Below are 19,751 nucleotides of genomic sequence, written 5' to 3' on the forward strand. Positions count from 1 at the left end.
CTCTGCCGTATCTGGTTTGATGATGATTTGCGGAAGTGGTGTAAGTAGGGGGAAGAAGAGAAGCTATATAACAGGTACCGGAGAAACCCGTTGGTAACCATGTATAAGCTCTATTATAGCAAGTGAAATAGGTGCCTTGAGACGGCACTAGAGGAGGCGAGTTCTGAGAGGAATAAACGTACGTGTAGGAGCAGTTATTCCTTTGTATGGTGTTAGAAAAGCGATCGTTTATCTGTAAGCAGAAGTTGCCCTGATGTGGTATAGTACAAATGGGTAAAGACTTTCCTTTCTTAACTTTATCATTAAGACTAGACATATATTGGGTGACGTTCCAGCTAGTGTACGCTTTTCTTTCGTCAATGGAGATTTTACTATTTTCCATGATTTTAGCCATAGCTACCATTCCCTTAATCAAAGAACTATGACTAAAATTCGGAACACTAACAAGTGAACTAACGGATCGTCTGAATTTGCTTTGATAAGCATTGGAGAAGATGACGAAATAAGCCCAAGCAGAACCCTCATAAGAAAACGGGAGAACTAAATATGGCATTCCTTTTTCTGTGGTGTGTGGCATAAGTCCACACACCCAACAGTTAGTTGTATTAACCACTAAATGATGCTGATGTAATAACTGAATAAAGGAATTGTTATAATATTCAGTTCTTCTAATGAGCTCATGTGAACGAAGAGTATGAAAGAGATGTGGAGAAACAGTTGAAGAAGACGAAGAAGAAAAAGAAGAGACAACTTTTTGCTGCAGAGCATAAATAATCCAGCCTATAAATGCCAAAACAATACACAATAATATAATAACACATAAAGTTATACTGAAATGACTGTACATTATTTTACAGGATTCTTTCTTTATTTCTTCTTTTCTCTCTCTTTTGCCTAGTGTAGTTTCCATCTTTCTAATGGATGCTCACGGCAATCTTCCTCAATCGCTCAATTACGATTGTCTGCCGTCCTATGACACTGCAAGTCCTGCAGGCCTATTGCCACTACTCAGGTCGCAATTCAGACTCCTACCGTGACCCTGCAACCAGGACAGAATACTACACAAGAGAAAAATCTTAAGTGTTCTTTGGTCTAGGTCTCAAATTGTATCGTTCCCTCCTAGGAACACTCTGGTCTTGGAACAATGTTCGTGGATTAGCCGTATCCAAGCGACGATTTAATGTGATGGGATTGCTTCCTGCAAAACGTCGTCGTCCTCTTTCTCAGACAGTGTCCCATTCAGGTGTGCATCACTAAAGGGTACGAATCATGGAACCTTTTCACTTTCACAGTCACCAATACCCCTGCGTACCCATTGATCGTAGGGCAAAGGCAAAGGCACTTTCTTACAATGCACACCGTGAATCCAATTTTTCCTTCCTTCGACTTTAACTGCTGTTCTCGTAGTTAACAAAACCATTCGGGGCTCTCGCCATCTGGGTTCCAAATTCCTTGTCCTCTGGAAGTTCTTAATACAGACCCAGTCTCCTGGTCGGATGGAATGACCTGGGTCTGTGGAGGCCTTCGGCAGAGCACTCTGAACCTGTTGATGGAGAACAACCAATTTAGTCGTAAGATCATGCAGATAGTCAATCAACATTGGATACGGCAAGTCTGAGTATTTCTTAGGGCGAGGGACTCCCCATACATTAGCTGGGCGTCCAAAAACCACTTCGTAAGGGCTAAGTCCCAAACGAGAGTGTACTGCAGTTCTGGTGGATAGCAAGGCTAATGGCAAAGCATCGGGCCAATTGAGTCCTGTACTCGCTTGAACCTTTGCTAGTTTTAACTTCAAGGTTCCGTTATAACATTCTACTAAACCCGCTGACTGTGGATGATTTGCCGCATGGAACTTTTGCTTGATACCAAGACCTGCACAAACTTTCTGCATGACTTGGCCAACAAATTCGCTCCCATTGTCACTCCAGACAATGCGCGGCAAACCAACCTGGGGAAAAATTCTTTTAGTAGAACTTTAGCTGTGGATAAGGCTGTGTTATCCTTTAGGGGGTATGCTTCTATCCATCTTGAAAAGGCGCATACTACCACCAGAACGTATTTGAGGTTGTTGCATCGCTCCATATGAATATAATCAATCTGCAACACCTCAAATGGATATGTCGGAGGAGCAAAATGACCTGCTGGAGTTGGGATTCCCTTTCCTGGATTGTACATTAAACAAACAATACAGCGTTTCACTACATTGTCTGCGCATTTTGTTCGTTTTTCCAAACTGGGGCTAGAAGTGTCAAGAATCAGTCCCAGGTCCAAACACTCCTCAGGATTCGGGCGACGCTATATGGGGTCCACCTCTCGACGTCACCAACTTCCTGCACTAAAGGCACGGAAGACTGGAGCAAACGAGCGAGGGAAGGGAAGGATGGGAACAGCGGGGAGTAGAACCTGTAAAGAAAGTTAACATACAAAACAAAACATAACACAATGCGAGACAGTAAATACCTACTCTCAGTAATTTCTCACTAGTTTGTCTCATGAGGATGAAGAGCCTCCTATATGTCATCCGAACATAACATCATTCTTGTCGTAACCATACACAACTGTCATAACATCAAGTACGCTATAGAAAACACAGTGGGTATGGGTCATTCTTCTTCTCAGCGACTTTGGTATGGACAGTACTGCACGTACTCTGGAGAACCTAACCGGACTCTATGTCAGTGTTAATATACAGAAGGCATTAATTCGAGAAACGAGCCCTCCGCCGTGATGCTTTGGTGGGTTTTATGTTTTAGTCTCAGTATGGAATATTGCATACAGTGTGCTGGATACTCTCTCCAGCGTTAGCTCCACAAAAGGAAGTAAAGTAAATGATACCCCACCTATCTAGGCAATAAGAATTCTCTTATAGTCTACTTATATGACTTCTCTCTCGGATGTCAAACAATGTTAGATGTAGGTCTTAATCCAGACCAATTACTGCAATTCTAGGACAGCCAAAACAACTTTCCACGGCCAGCCGGCCATGCACGCCTTATGTAGCAGGCTTGCTAGTACGGTATGTCACCGACACACCTACTCTATAGATACTTGCTGTTTGTTTGTCCGGGCACCTCCGGGGGTAGCGGGAACCTCGGAACCCTCCTGCTCCGCTACTCAGATGAAGCCAATCAGCTCCCCGTCAATCGGCCGTGGCTCTAAGGAACCGGAGACAACCCTCCGCGGAACAAGTGCGGAAATGCCGACGTGCTCGGCCAATCAGGTGCTGTTGCTCCAGTCGTTCTGCCGGGAACTCCGGATCCTGCGACAGGGCTTCGCGTTAATGGAAGTCGGGAAGCGCCGAAGCGTTCGGCCAAAAAGGTGCTGCTCACCCTACGTCTCTACTAACGCGGGAACGTGTTGTACGGGTCGCCGCCCGTCAATCCAGGAAATTCATTAATTACGCACAACGTGGTGCGTACGTTCCGGGCTTTTATGCCCGTGGCTCCTCCCATCACTCCTTGGGTTCTGGGAACCGTAGTCTCTGCAGGCGCGTAGTCTCGGCCGGCGCTCCACCCCCGGATCCTGACAGTAGGTCCCCCTCCAGGCGCCTCCTAGAACCCGGTTTATCCGGGTATTTTCCATAGAACGCCTTGAGTTTGGCCGGAGCATGTACGTGGACACTGGGCACCCACGAATCCTCCTCAGTCGAGTACCCCTTCCAGGAGATCAGATACCACAATTTCCCTCCCCTGAACTTGGAATCCAACACGCGCTGAACCTCATATTCCAGACCGATGTCCGTGGAAACCGCAGGGGGAGGTTTGCGCACACCTCCTTTGGCCGGCTTCAGAAGGCTGCAGTGGAACACTGGGTGAATGCGCAACGATCCCGGAAGCCGAAGTTTATAAGCCACCGGATTCACCTGTTTGAGCACACGATAGGGACCGATGTATCGTGGGTGGAAAACACTTCGCAACTTAAAATGGAAATTTTTTGTGGACAACCACACCTTGTCCCCTTCCTTATACTGTGGGCCCTCCGCCCTGTGTTTATCCGCCCAGTTTTTATACCTCAATTTGGCTGCCTTCAAGTGGGTCTGCACTCGGGAGTGACCTTGACGCACCTTTTTCAGGTGTTCTTGTAGGGACGGCTGATTCAGAACCCGACCCGGCATGACGAATGGCAGGATTCTAGCGTCATACCCGAAGTTGGCCCTGAAAGGCGAGACCCCGATGGAGCTGTGGTAGGCGTTGTTATATGCCAATTCTGCCATCCATAACAGGGCCACCCAGGATTCGTGAGCGCTTTCAGCATAACACCTCAGATATTTTTTCACCGTTTGGTTTAACCTTTCGGTTTGTCCATCCGTCTGGGGGTGGAAGCTGGAGGACAAAGCCGAGTCGATCTGTAGAGCTTTACACCACCCTTGCCAGAACCGTGCCACAAACTGAGGGCCTCTGTCTGACACAATAACTTGAGGAATCCCATGCATCTTTACTATGTTTCTTAACAACAGTTGAGCGGTCTGTCCCGCGGTAGGCAGTGTCTTGCACGGAATAAAGTGGCCCATTTTGGTGAGGCTGTCGATGACCACCAGTATGGCTGAATGCCCTTGATCCTCCGGGAGGCCGGTGATGAAATCCAGGCTGATATTTTGCCACGGGGCGTGGGGTGTTGGTAAGGGAACCAGTTTGCCTCTGCGGGTGGTTGTGTCGGTCTTCCCCCTGGCGCAATCCTCGCACCTCGACACCCAAGTTTTTACGTCCCTGACTAGAGATTCCCAAATAAAATATCTTTGCACCAATTGTGTGGTCTTTAGTATGCCCGGATGTCCGGCCAATGGGGAATCGTGGCACCACTCAAAAGCTCTTCTTCTAAGGGCGTGTGTGGGTAGGAACAATGTCTTGTTCTGGAACGGCAGCCCTCCCTGGATCTTGCGTGCCGGGCCCTTATCCGCCCAACTTCTCCAAGCCTCTGGACTCCTGTTTGTTCGTATGCTTTCCAGATACTCTTCTGCTCGTAAGACACATACCACCTTGGACAGCGGAATGATAGCCTCTTCCTGATCTTCATCGTTGCCGTCCACGGCCATTATTCGGGAGAGAGAGTCAGCTTTTCGATTGTCTGCCCCAGGGCGGAAGGTAATGATGAAGTTATACTCCTCAAAGAAAAGCATCCACCTCATCTGTCTGGGTGACAGACGCCTGGCGGTTCTTAAATACTGTAAATTCCGATGATCGGAATAGACCGTTACCGGGAACCTGGCCCCCCATAGATACGGGCGCCATTCCTGGAACGCCTTTTTGATAGAGAGGAGTTCTTTTTCCGCGATGTTATAATTCCTCTCGGCCGGTAACAGTTTCTGTGAAAGATACGCCACCGGGTGAAGCTGCCCTGTGTGTTTGTCTCTTTGTGAAAGGATGGCCCCGATCGCTTCATTGGACGCATCTGCCTCCACTATGAATGGCACATCCAACTGGGGGTGCCGCAAGACCGGTGCAGAGGTAAACGCCTCCTTCAGGTATTCAAAGGCTTGGTTGGCTTCGTTGGTCCAGGCGAATGCCACGCCCTTTCGGAGAAGCCTGGTAATAGGAATAGCCCGTTGGGAGAACCCTTGTATAAATCTCCGATAGTAATTAGAGAACCCCAGGAAGCATTGCACATCCCTCACATTTTGGGGAACCGGCCACTCCTGTACCGCCTGAACCTTTCGCTCTGACATACACATACCATCCGGACGGAGTATCACTCCCAAAAATTCCACTTCCGTCACCCCAAACTCGCACTTGCTCAGCTTGCAAAATAGCCTGTGCTTTCTTAACTCTTTTAGTACCTGTGACACATGTTCCTGGTGCTTTGTGACCGACTCTGAATAAATCAATATGTCGTCGATATAGACAACCACGGTTCTATCGACGAAGTCTTTAAGGACGTCATTCAAGAAGAACTGGAATGCCGCCGGGGCGTTACACAACCCGAACGGCATTACCAGATACTCAAACAGACCGTAGCGGGTCTTGAACGCGGTCTTCCACTTGTCCCCGCTACGAATGCGTACTAAATGGTACGCCCCGCGCAGATCCAAACGCGTGTAGACCCTTGCCTCCCTTACTTGATCCAACAGGACCGGAATAAGGGGTAGCGGATACCGGTTACGAACGGTGTTTTTGTTGAGCATGCGATAGTCACAGCAGGCTCGCAAATCCCCATTCGCCTTCGCAATAAAGAACAACGGCGAGGCTGCCGGTGATCGGGATGGGCGAATGAAACCTATCTCCAAAAAATGATCGAGATACTCTCGTAGATGTTTGGTCTCCGGTTCTGATAGAGCATAGACCCTACACGTAGGGATCACTGCTCCGTCAATCAAATCGATCTGGCAGTCATATGGCCGATGTGGAGGAAGGGACTCTGCCTGTTCCTTGCTAAACACGTCTGCAAATCTCCGATACTCTTCGGGTAGACTAATGTTCTTTTCGGCTGCCGTGGCTGCTACCCATTTGTGTGCTACTGCGGTGGCCACCGAACACCCTCCTACCACCATGTGCTCCTGACATTCCTCAGACAAGAACTGAACGGTTCGACCTCTCCAATCGATGGTGGGATTGTGAAGGCTGAACCAGGGCATCCCCAATATTATCTCATACTGTGGAGCATCGATAATATTCAATGCCAAGAAGTCGATGTGACACATCTCACCTGCATTACAAGTTAGCCTTAGTATTTCGGTCTGTTCGAGGAGTAAACCTGAGGTGAGAGGTTTGCCATCCACCGCTAATACTTCTTCTGGTATTTTCCTAGCTATCCTTCCTAGCGATAACCTGTCCACCAGTCCACTATGGATGAAATTTCCTGTTGCCCCGGAATCCAACATGGCTTTGATCGGAAAGGTTTGCCGACTGGTATCCAGCCACATGTTCAGTTCGAAATGTTTTTCGATGTCACCCTGTTGAGCGGTTGCCAGGGACGGAATCGTCCACCTGTGGACCTCTGCCTCTTCGGCGCCTTCTACACCCGTTGCGGAAACGTTTCCTCCTGCCACTGTGGCAATTACCTTTTTATTCCTATAACTCCCCCCTGGTCTTTTGGGACGGGCAGGGCACTCGCGGACGTAGTGACCCTTCTTACCGCAGTACATACACAGGCCTTGTGTTCGTCTGCACTCCCTTTCGGTTTTAGACAATGGAGCACGTACCGCGCCTACTTCCATAGGCTCCGACGTCGCCCCACTTCCCCCTGGGTCCTTACTCGTTTTTTCTCCCCGAAATCTATCACCCCCCCTGTCTGTAATCCGACTGTCCAACCGTAAGGCTAGATTTATGAGAGCCTCACACGTTTTTGGCTGTGGATCTATGCGAGCTATGACATCTTTTAATTCACTACAGAGGCCCTGATAGAACAGAGACATTCTCTTCTCTTCCGGCCATGCCGCTTCTGCGACCAAACGATTGAACGTGGTTAAATAGGTTACTAGCTCGGTTCTTCCTTGTTTTAATTCCAACAGCTCTCTATCCACGCTAAACGTGGTAGTCCTCCTGTCAAAAACGCCCTCCAAAGCAGTTCTGAAATCATCCCAATCCGATAAAACTGGATCGTTATGGCGTACCAAGGGCACCGCCCAATTGGCAGCATCCCCAGCCAAGTAGGAGATAGCAAACGCCACCCTTGAATGATTGGTAGGAAAGGAGGAGGGCCTACAAGAGAAGTGCATCAATATTTGAGTGAGGAACACTTGTATCTTATGGGGATCTCCTGAATACCTCTCGGGATTGGCCAACGGAATAGGGGGGGGTACTGTGACCTGTATCGGATGCATTCCTGATCCTACATCGAAAGGATTCCTTGCCAACCTTTCCACTTTGTCCCTTAAATCCGCCGATTCTGCCCTAGATGCGGCCAACTCCCTTTGCACAGCGGCAAGCGCCACTAAAACTTCTTCCATAATGCGTCTCTAACTACCCCCCGAACCGGGAGGAGTCTCAATACGTGGGTGCGTAATTCTGTCAAGAATCAGTCCCAGGTCCAAACACTCCTCAGGATTCGGGCGACGCTATATGGGGTCCACCTCTCGACGTCACCAACTTCCTGCACTAAAGGCACGGAAGACTGGAGCAATCGAGCGAGGGAAGGGAAGGATGGGAACAGCGGGGAGTAGAACCTGTAAAGAAAGTTAACATACAAAACAAAACATAACACAATGCGAGACAGTAAATACCTACTCTCAGTAATTTCTCACTAGTTTGTCTCATGAGGATGAAGAGCCTCCTATATGTCATCCGAACATAACATCATTCTTGTCGTAACCATACACAACTGTCATAACATCAAGTACGCTATAGAAAACACAGTGGGTATGGGTCATTCTTCTTCTCAGCTACTTTGGTATGGACAGTACTGCACGTACTCTGGAGAACCTAACCGGACTCTATGTCAGTGTTAATATCCAGAAGGCATTAATTCGAGAAACGAGACCTCCGCCGTGATGCTTTGGTGGGTTTTATGTTTTAGTCTCGGTATGGAATATTGCATACAGTGTGCTGGATACTCTCTCCAGCGTTAGCTCCACAAAAGGAAGTAAAGTAAATGATACCCCACCTATCTAGGCAATAAGAATTCTCTTATAGTCTACTTATATGACTTCTCTCTCGGATGTCAAACAATGTTAGATGTAGGTCTTAATCCAGATCAATTACTGCAATTCTAGGACAGCCAAAACAACTTTCCACGGCCAGCCGGCCATGCACGCCTTATGTAGCAGGCTTGCTAGTACGGTATGTCACCGACACACCTACTCTATAGATACTTGCTGTTTGTTTGTCCGGGCACCTCCGGGGGTAGCGGGAACCTCGGAACCCTCCTGCTCCGCTACTCAGATGAAGCCAATCAGCTCCCCGTCAATCGGCCGTGGCTCTAAGGAACCGGAGACAACCCTCCGCGGAACAAGTGCGGAAATGCCGACGTGCTCGGCCAATCAGGTGCTGTTGCTCCAGTCGTTCTGCCGGGAACTCCGGACCCTGCGACAGGGCTTCGCGTTAATGGAAGTCGGGAAGCGCCGAAGCGTTCGGCCAAAAAGGTGCTGCTCACCCTACGTCTCTACTAACGCGGGAACGTGTTGTACGGGTCGCCGCCCGTCAATCCAGGAAATTCATTAATTACGCACAACGTGGTGCGTACGTTCCGGGCTTTTATGCCCGTGGCTCCTCCCATCACTCCTTGGGTTCTGGGAACCGTAGTCTCTGCAGGCGCGTAGTCTCGGCCGGCGCTCCACCCCCGGATCCTGACAAGAAGTTTGCATATGCCTTTTGCACTTAAGTGGGCTGGACCATGTGCCATAGTAACTACTGGGAGTACATAGGCATCTGGTAACAGCCACCGTTGATGTTCAGATAATTCCACCCAACAACCCATCTCATCCAACATTCCTGTACTCTCTTTTCACTTGCTCAACTCCCTCTCTGAAGCCTCTTTCTGAATCGCTTTTATACTTTCTACTGTATCCTCATACATTCCTCTCTCTCTGACCCAATTCGCAGGACCCACCACATACATTCGACTTGTTGAATCTCTCGCTGTCTTTTTCGCTATTTCATCGGCAAATGCATTTCCTCGACCAACATCATCCGTAATCTTTTTGTGTGCACTACACTTCACAATTGCTATTTGGGTGGGTAAGGCAAGTGATTCGAGGAGATTGGTCACTAACTGACCATGTTGTATTTTGGTGCCATGTGAAGTGAGAAAACCCCTTTCCTTCCAGAGGCTCCCGAAGTTGAACGCTACACCAAAAGCATATTGGCTGTCAGTGTACACGTTCACTCTCTTCCCTTTTGACAATACACAGGCTCTCGTTAAAGCTATCAATTCTGCTGCTTGCGCTGAATTATGTCTGATGCGTGCAGTTTCCACAACTGTATGTAAAGTAGTTACAGCATAGGCTGAAACTCTATCTCCATTAGGCATTTTTTTTTTTTTTTTTTTAAATGAAATTTTATTGAACAATAAATCAATTACAAGCATGGGCCTACAACCACCAGGGCCGGCCGCTAGATTCAGAAAGGATCATACAGTTGTTAAGGCAGTAGTCGACTCCCGGGGCCCAGCCCCGTACATGGCTCCGGATAGTCCTAGGGACGCAGGATACATAGATTTAACATAACTAACAACTAAAAACAAAAGGCGAGGCATAAGGGCAAAAAGTGTGGGTCAGGCTACATCCGGGGGACTCTAGTTCAGACCTTCAAATAGCTATCAAGAGGAAGGAGTACTGATAGGTCGGGGGGGGGTCACGGGAGAGGGACGTCTATATTCGGTTATTCCAATAGTCGCAAGGAACCATCAAGGGTCAGGGGGACAAAGCAATATCGGTGTCCACTAGGGGGGGAGTACATATACCCCCACGATACGCGTTCCATTGTCCCCAGATTCTACCCCAAGCCCCCGGTTTACCACGAGCCACATACACAGTCTTCTCCCTGAACATGCACCAGTCCATGTTCTCCTTCCATACGGACACGGTGGGAGGCCGCTGGGAACCCCAAAGCTGCGCTATATCTCTCTTGGCAATCATGTTCCCCAAGGCCGCCCACCGAGTCTGAGCCGCGTTATAATCATTGGGCTCCCACACATTCAGGACACAGCGACGCACCTCGGGCAGCAGCGCAACCCCGGTGACTTGTCCCATGACCACATGAACCCGACGCCAGTATTCCGCCACCTCGCGGCACTCCCAAAGGATATGGAGAAAGGTGGCACTGAGCCCACAACCCCGCTTACAGAGTCCGTCTTCAGAAAATCCCATCGAGACCAAACGGGGGCCCGTCACATACACCCGGTGGAGAATCTTAAGCTGGACCAGGCGGAGACGGGCTGGAATGGCCACTTCCTTGGGGGACGACAGTGCGGACTGCCAGTCCTCGTCGTCCAATTCCACCCCATCCCCCGTCCACGCCTCCCGAAGGCGCACCAAGAGGCCAGCCCGATGGTTGATAAGTTTTTTATAAATTAAAGAGATAGTACTGTCGGGGACATGACCATCGAGTATGCGGTCCTCGAGGGGCGAAGAAGCCGGGATCTTGGTCCCCTCCCCAAAAACAGAGAGCAGGGCATGCCGAACCTGGGCGTAGCGGAAAAACTCCCTTTCCGTAAGTTCGTATTCGCTCTGGAGCGCCGCGAATGTTTTAACCGCACCCTTAATCCATAAGTCTCCCACTCTGCTAATACCAATCGTGTCCCAACGTTCAAACCCCTTCGTTGTCCAGAGGCTTCCCAGTCGGTCGGAGGCAAACAGGGGAGTAGCACACGTTAACCGCTCACTCCAGCCCATGGCTACATTGGCCGCCTTCCAGATCCGTACCGCAATCTTAGTAGGGCCCGTAAGGGTCCGTCCAGCCGAGCTGGAGTAAAGTGCCCTATTATAGTTTCCGCCGGGAAGCAGGAATTTATCCATCTCATACGCCGGATTCAAGCCAGGCGCATACGTGGCATGGTTAATGGCCGATAGCTGTGAGGCCCAATAATACCTGCGAATGTCGGGAAGCGCGATGCCCCCGTCGTACCAGGGGAGAGTAAGCTTTACCAGAGCGATACGCGCCCGTCCGTCCCACACCAGTCTCCTCTGCAAGCTCTCCACCTCCCGAAAGTAGGACACAGGAATGACATCGAAGGAGTTCTGAAGTGCATAGAGGAATCTGGGAAGGGACATCATTTTAAACAGTGCTGCCCGACCCAGAGGGGACAAGGGCAGCTTACACCACCGAGCCGTGTCCTCCCTCAAACGCCGAAGTGGAAGCAGGAGATTCTGCTCATAGCGAGCCACCGGGTCCCTCGAGACGTATATTCCCAGGTATTTAAAGCCGGACAGAGATAATTGGATCGGAAGCCGAGGCGGCAGGAGAGGAGGGTCGCCGGAGATGGGATAGACACAGGATTTAGACCAGTTATTCGTTAGACCCGAATTTCTCCCAAAGGAAGTCAGGACATCAAAAAGAACATTCAGCGACTGCCGCGGCGAGGTGAGATACAGGAGAATATCGTCCGCATACAACGAGACCCGATCCTCGAAGCCCGGGGCCCACCGGATCCCTCTGATCGAGGGCTCCCAGCGGAGCCAAGCAGCGAGCGGCTCCAGGGCAAGAGCAAAGAGCAGAGGGGACAACGGGCACCCCTGCCTCGTACCCCTACCGAGAGCGAAGGGCCGAGAGACCCACCCATTAACCACCACCTGAGCCATGGGCCCCGTGTAAAGAAGCTTCACCCAGCCAAGAAATCCGTCCCCAAAGCCGAATTTGGTCAAGACAGCCCAGAGGAATGGCCACTCGATGGTATCAAAGGCCATCGTGGCGTCTAAAGAAACCAGCACGGCTGGTTCGGAGAGGTACTCCGCCCTGGCAAGGGCGCCGTGAAGCCGCCGCAAATTAAGAGCGGTGTTCCGGTGAGGGATGAAGCCGCATTGATCAGGATGAATCAGATCGCAGATGACGCTCAACAAACGATTGGCAAGGACTTTAGCCAGGATTTTAGGCTCTGCGTTTAGCAGTGAAATAGGCCTATAGGAGGCACAGCGGTCACGTGGCTTACCGTCCTTGGGGATCACGACTATCGTAGCCAGACGCTGGTCGTCAGGAAGGGAGCCTGCCGCAAGGGACTCCTGAAACATACGACGGAGGAAGGGCGCGAGTTTATCCGGGCGCAACTTATATAATTCAATAGGCAGACCGTTGGGACCCATCGCCTTGCCCGAACGAAGGGACCGAATCGCAGTTGCAATTTCATCGACAGACAAAGGGGCGTCCAGCTGCTCACGGTCTTCGACGGACAGGCAGGGCAAAGCAATATCCCTCAGCAGAAGGCGAGAGTCTTCCTCATCCCTATCAGTCACCGGGGAGTACACAGCCCGGAGGTGGTCAGCGAAACATTCCACAATCTCACCAGGCTCAGTCACACACACTCCATCCGAGACACGCAGCTCCGGGACCACACGATTCACTCTCTCCTTCTTATCCAGCCACGCAATCAACTTTCCCGCCTTGTCCCCGGCATCATACAATCGACCCTGCTGCTCCCTATACATCGTTTTGGCAGCGTCAGTGACAAGAGACCTGTATTCAAACTGTTTCAGGCTGAGGGCATGGAGCCCGTCCGGAGCGACACCCGCCTCCAAGGCCGACTCCAGCCCCGAGATGTCAGTCTCCAGCTTCACCACTGCCTCACTCTTGAGCTTCTTAGCCACCACTATCTGGGAGAGGGCGTGTCCGCGGATTACGGTTTTAAAGGCTTCCCACAGGGACATTGCAGACGACACCGACCCCTCGTTTTCAAGGAAGTATTGGTCCATAGCCTTAACCAGGCTGTCGCGAGTCGTAGGGTCTCGCAGGTACCACGGGTTGATGGGAGCGATCCGCCCTGCAGACCGCGACTCGGTGTCAAAGAGCAGCCACAGCGGGGAATGATCGGAGATACCCCGCGCCAGGTGCCTAACCTCTCGTATCCGACCAGTCTGTGCCGCGGGCATAAGGAAATAGTCTAACCTAGAAAGACTCCCATGCGCCCCAGAATGAAAGGTGTACTGACATTGGGTCGGATGCATTAATCTCCAACTATCTACCAGACCGAAGGTCTCCAGCAGTCCACCAAGCCATGCCTGGGCAGCGGGGAGGGCCCTGGGTGGGTGACGATCCAGGCCACCCGAAACCACCGAATTAAAGTCCCCGCCCATAAGCAAAAGACTATCCGGAAGTTCAAGCAGCATTCGACCCAAGTCCGCGAAGGTGGAGTTCTGGAGGCCCGGGGGGACGTAAACTGAGACCAGGGAATGGGGCTGTCCCTCCCACCTCCCAATCAGACACACATAGCGCCCTCTGTCATCCGAGACTACCCTAGTGATATCCAACGGAAGTGAGGATCGCAGGAGAATGCCCACCCCCCTAGAGCCAGTTGTGAAACCAGAATGGGCCACGAGGCGGTATCCCCCCCTGTTCATTGCATGACAAACATTACCAACCAGATGCGTCTCCTGGATAAACACCACATCAGGAGTCAAACGACGCAAATACTGCAGTACTACACCCCGCTTGATACGGTCCCCCAACCCATTGACGTTCCATGACAACAGCCTCAACCCGTCCCCCCCCATCCCCTCCAATTGATCAACGGCCCCCCAGTCAGTAGCACAGTTCCCGAATCTTGACAAAAATCAGTACCTCGCCCTGCAAACAAAAAACACACAGCAAAACAACCCCTCCCTCCCCCCAACCCCCCCCCCAAATCCAACTCCCCCCACCCTGCACCCCTGCGGGCCAGAAAACCCCCCCAACTTGCAGTGTGCCTGTCGCCCTACTAACCCCATTCTACGAAAAGACCCCGGAGGAGGAAAGGGACCCGTCCCCGCCCGCCCCCCACACAGGTCCTAGCGAGACAAAATGAACAAAAGAAGTAAAACCCAGCTGAACAGTGCAAAATGGCAAAATCAAGGACCAAAAGTCACTCCAAAGGGGACCCGTCACCTCCTGCGCCTGCAGAGGGCCCGGGACGGCCACCTCTGTCCGGCAGCGAGTCCAGCCAGTCGCTCACGGCCACTGGAGAGTCAAAAAAGGCAGTCCGATCCTCATGTTCCACTCGGAGTTTTGCAGGGTAGAGCATAGAGTACTTTAGGCCCAGTTCACGGAGACGACGCTTCACCCCCTGGAATCCCATCCGCTGTTTCTGGACAAGTTGGGTAAAATCCGGATAAAAGTTAATGGATGAGTTCTCATGACGAACCGGGCCGTGGACCCGTGAGGCCTGCAGAATCGCATCTCGGTCTCTATAGTGGAACAGTTTGGCCACGATAGGCCTCGGGGGGGCCCCCGGCCGTGGCCGACCGCCCGGAACTCGATGGGCCCGCTCCACGGCAAAGAACTTACTTAGGCCTGCAGGGGCCAACTGTTGAAGGATGAGTTCCTCGACCAGGAGGTCAACCGGGCAGTTGTCGGAGGACTCCGGTACGCCTATGACACGGATGTTGTTGCGTCGGGCCCGTCCCTCGAAGTCCTCCAGCCGCCGAGCCATCTGATCGTTAACCGCCTTAATGTCCCCAAGCGCGACCTGCAGGTCCGACACATCCGCATCAAGGGTGGAGGTCCGCGCATCGAGAGCCTGAACCCTCTCGTTAGTTTTGGAGAGATCTGCCCGAATTAAGGTGACATCGATTGCCACCGTGTCGATTTTACGGGCCAGGGCCTCGTATTGCGTGGCGATGGTTTCCCTGATGCCATCAATGGCGCCCATGATGTCCTGCAGTGAAAGCTCCGGAGAGACGGTCGTGCCACCGCCGGCGGCATCCGGGGGGGGGGCGGTCGCTCCAGGGGACCCTCTGCCCTGAGTGTAGCGGTCCATGTTGTTGGCCTGGACCGGTCCCCCGCGGAGGGAGGCCTTAGTCTTACGCCCCTCGGGGCCCCCCTTGCCCCCCATGTGGTCACGGACACCGCAGGGGACCGCCGATCGAGAGTCGTAGGGGCACCGGCACGGCAGACCAGCGCCTCACCAGGGACCACAATATAGCGGTGCGGGGGGACCCAAGGCGATGGGCACACTAGTGGCAGGTGGAGACAAGGCCTCGTGCAGAGGCCAAGGAAACACCCCGCCACATCAAATGCGGTCGCAGGCCAGCCCCCTGAAGTCCGAAAGTGAAACCGAAAGTGGTAGAGCGGCCACTGGCACCGCACTGCAGCCGCTGTTGTTCAATTACGACACGGCTCCACGGTTCACCTTCGCCCCGGGCACCTCCGTCGGGTGGGTCCCAAAAGTTCGAACAACGACAACTCAGGATTCCCAGGTCCAATTCGAGGTCTGAAAAGAGATACGTGCTCAGCCGGTCTTCATCTGCCAGATTCCATAAACCACATCAGGATATTCTCAGGATAAATTCCGAGGAGCAGCAAGGGTCCGGGGAGCCCTGTGCTCACGCGACCATCTTGGATGCGCGCTAGGCTCCTCCTCCTCCATTAGGCATTTTAAAACAAGAACCATCTACCCATAGAGTTCCATCTGGTTTCTCTAGCGGTGTGTCTTTCAAATCAATTCTTCCTTTTGTCTCTTTCTCGGTACGGAAGAAACAATCATGCTGTTCTTTAACATTTTCCTCATCTGGAAGGGGCAACAGAGTAGCTGGATTCAGGGTATTACATCGTTTAATGTGTACGTGACTAGACAAAAGTGTCAGCTCGTATCCAGTTAGACGAGCACTCGTAAGATGCTGCGTTTTCGTTCTGTTTAGTAAAGTATCCACTGCATGTGGCACCATGACAATGAGAGTGTTATCCAACACCACTCCAGCAGACTGTCGAATAGAAATTGCTGCTGCTGCTGTCACTTTGAGACAACTGGGCAATGCTTTAGCTACAGGATCTAATGTAGACGAAAAATAGGCACATGGCCGCTGTTTGTCCCCAAATTGCTGTGTTAAAACTGACAATGCACAACCTTCTCTCTCATGAACATAGAGCGAAAAAGACTTAGTGTAACCGGGGGTGCCTAGTACAGGAGCAGAACACAGAGCGGTACGTAAATCAGTGAAACTCTTTTGGCACTCATCAGTCCAAGGAAGGGGTTGAGGCGTATCTTTTAAAGTGAGTGCCAACAAAGGTTTGCTATTAGAGAGAAGTTAGGGATCCACTGTCTACAATAAGAAGTAATACCCAGAAGGGCACGTACTTCCATTTGTGTGGATGGTACAGACATTTGCGTAATCGCCTGAATTCGTTCTGGTGTCAATCATCGTCCCTCCTTTGATAGGAGATGACCCAAGTAGGTAACCTCTCGACAAACATATTGTAGTTTGGAAGGTGAAACCTTGTGATTCAGATTAAACAAATGGCGTAATAATGCAACAGTGACATCTTTGCAGATATCTTTTGAATCAGCGGCGACTAACAAGTCATCCATATACTGGATAAGAGCAGCACCAGACGGCAAATGAAAAGTATCAAGATGACATTTTAAAGCTTGGCTGTAAATAGAGGGACTTTCACAATAGCCTTGGGGTGCGCGCTTAAACCGGAAGCTTCGGCCTCCAAGAGAGAAGCCAAAAATGTCTCTACTCTCTTCTGCAATGGGAATACTAAAGAAGGCATTCTTTAGATCGATTACAGAGAACCAAGTCGCTGTGGAAGGTATCATTGTCAACAGAGCAGTGATATCTGGAACAACAGGAAATTGTGGGACAACAATTTTGTTTACCTCCCGCAGATCAATTACGAAACGATATACAGGTGGTTGAGAAGGATCAGTGCGTTAGAGAACAGGAAGAATAGGACTATTGCATGTGTTACCTCTTGTTTCTTCAACCACACCCTTCTGAATCAAGTCATGAATGATTTCCAAAAGCGCTTTTTCACCTTCAGTAGAGATTCTATACTGCAGGATACGCGGTAATTCAACATTGGGCTTGAGAGTGACAACATAAGGTGGAATCTCAAGACAACCCACATCGTTCGGACCCGTGGCCCAAAGCGCTGCTGGAAGAGAAAGTAATTCAGGTGGAAACTGATCTCTGGACAAATACATTGGGGAGATCAATTTCTGTCCTAAAGTAAGATGTTGTAGGAGAGTGGAATCTGACTAATGGTTGCCCCCAACTTTTTGCCTGGTATTTAAGTGGTTTTTGACTAGTCTGGCTGGGATCCTGCTATCCAGGACCCCAGCCTATCTGCTTTCTCCCTAAAACTGTTGTGAGTACTCTAGGTACAAACATAATTGGATGCTGGGCATGCCCTTCCAGTCCCTTGTAGATGGTACCCTAGGTACCCAGGGCATGGGTCCCCCAGTAGGCCTACCAGGGCTGCAGCACTTATTGTGCCACCCTGGGACAGCCACCCAAACTGACACCACCAGGCCACTACTGTAGCCTGGGTAAGGTGGTGCTAGCACCCCTTACAGGGACGTAGGTACCCTATGTCCCATACCATACAACACGTATACTCTCATAGGTCACCCCTATGGCAGGCCCTGGTAATCCTACAGGGCTGGGTGCTGAGGTATGTGTGAGGGGGGACCCCTACGTGAGTAGGACCTCTCTGCAACCTTCGTAAAATCGTTACTGGGTTGTTTGTAGTGTAGCCATACCATATACTCTTAACCGCATTATAAGTTATTGCGTCATCGCTGTAACTTGGGAATGGCTACACCGAACCATATCGTGTTTGGTGTCAAACATGAAGGAATCATACCCCCAGTCCAGCCATGGGCATGGGGGCACGATTCCCCCTTGCTAGGAGGGTGATATGGGAAAAGCGGTAGAATTTGGAAACCAATTTAAAAGTGCACATGTACCACAAAATGGCTACTGTTCGCCACCTACACGACTCTGGCTGGCTGTTGCTGGGGAAAACCCCAGCCTCGCCATCTGGACAATAGGGCTCCTGTGGCAGGGAGGTGCCAGCACCTCCCCAGACAGGATATGTGGATTGGAACAGGGTGGGTGCACCAAAAGTCCATTCAGAGTTGCACGTAGGCAGCTGCAGAGCCCCAATTCTGCATACACCGCCTGGAACCGGTTCAGGGGCATCCTGCCCCTCGCCCAGGCGGGAAACACACAAAGGGGAGTGGGTGTAGCCACCCTTTCCCGCCTCTACTCTGATTGGTAGGCTCTATTTTGGACCATCCCCTAATCTTGGGGATATATGGGAATAACTTTGCCCTAGAGCCTTAGATTCGTACAGGACTTCACAGAACTGACCTTCGACGAGCTGCTGCCCAGCTGACTGAAGAAATCTCCCTTGGGATAAAGGAGTTATCCCCCTGCTTGGCAGGCACCTAAAAGACTACAAGATACCCGGTTGGAACTTCGTTGCTCTCACGACCTTCGACGCCTTCCAGCAACCTCGAGGTGGGTCTCCAGTGCATCCCAGCGTCCTGTGAGTGTGCCCAGCAAGTCTGAGCACCCTGGACCACGTGGGTGTCGAGATCCCCGCATACCCCGAGACACCGGCCACCTCTTGTCCAGCACACGACCCCGACCAGTGGGGAAGTTGTGCTTTGGCCCATTCTTGAGCCAACCTTCAAGCAGCATTTGTGCCGACTCTCAGCTCCCTGGCCCGCTCCGGTGGCCCGTGGGAGCACTTTTACGCACTCCATTTTGCTGCCTTCCGCGGTCCCTTGTCTCTCGACTTGTGGGCCTTGACGGAGGACAAACTTCCTTTCTAAGAGTTCCCCTGGTTGCTCCAGGCCTGCTCTACGCTCCCTGCAAAGGAGAGCACCCTCAGACCTCGTGGGTCTGCACCAGCAGCTGCTTTGTTCATCTTGCGTGGGTTGCGGTTGCCAATGCTTAGTGGATCCAATCGGGACACTAACACCGCAGCGACCCTCAGCCGACGTGGGACAGTCGCCCTCCAGAAGCTGGCCTTCCTTGAAGCCTCCCGGAGCCCGTGACTGCAGAGCCCAGCTGTACCTTCCACACCTGAAGCACCCGACATCCACGAGCTCCTTCCTGTGAGCTCCCTGGTCACTGTGCTGTGACCCAGACTCTGTCCCCTCTGCTTTCAGGTTCATCTTTGTCTTTTCTTCAACTTTAATCTTCACGACTTCAGCGACACTTCCAGCTAGCAGCAGTTTGGACTCCTTTTCCATAGAAAATCAGCCCGCGACCCGACACCAGAATCGACCTATGCACCCGGCTTCCCTGGGGCAGGTAACAGTGGTACTTCGGTACTCCCGTGGTGGTGGGCTCTCCAAAGCCTTAAGTCTCAAGCCTTAACTTTGTACTGTTGTTAGAAGTGTCCTTAAACCTTAATTATTCAACCGCGACATTCTCCATAGGCTAACATTGCGATCCCGAC

At 51.4% G+C, this 19,751-nt stretch overlaps 1 long non-coding RNA gene across 1 annotated transcript in view; it reads left to right on the forward strand.

Annotated features, from left to right (window-relative positions):
- Nucleotides 1-19,751, forward strand: part of LOC146785175 (uncharacterized) — a 224,897-nt gene that overhangs the window by 83,653 nt on the left and 121,493 nt on the right. The window lies entirely within an intron of this gene.

The sequence above is a fragment of the Triturus cristatus genome, chromosome 11 (genome assembly GCF_964204655.1).
Source record: "Triturus cristatus chromosome 11, aTriCri1.1, whole genome shotgun sequence".
NCBI classification, from domain to species: Eukaryota; Metazoa; Chordata; class Amphibia; order Caudata; family Salamandridae; genus Triturus; species Triturus cristatus.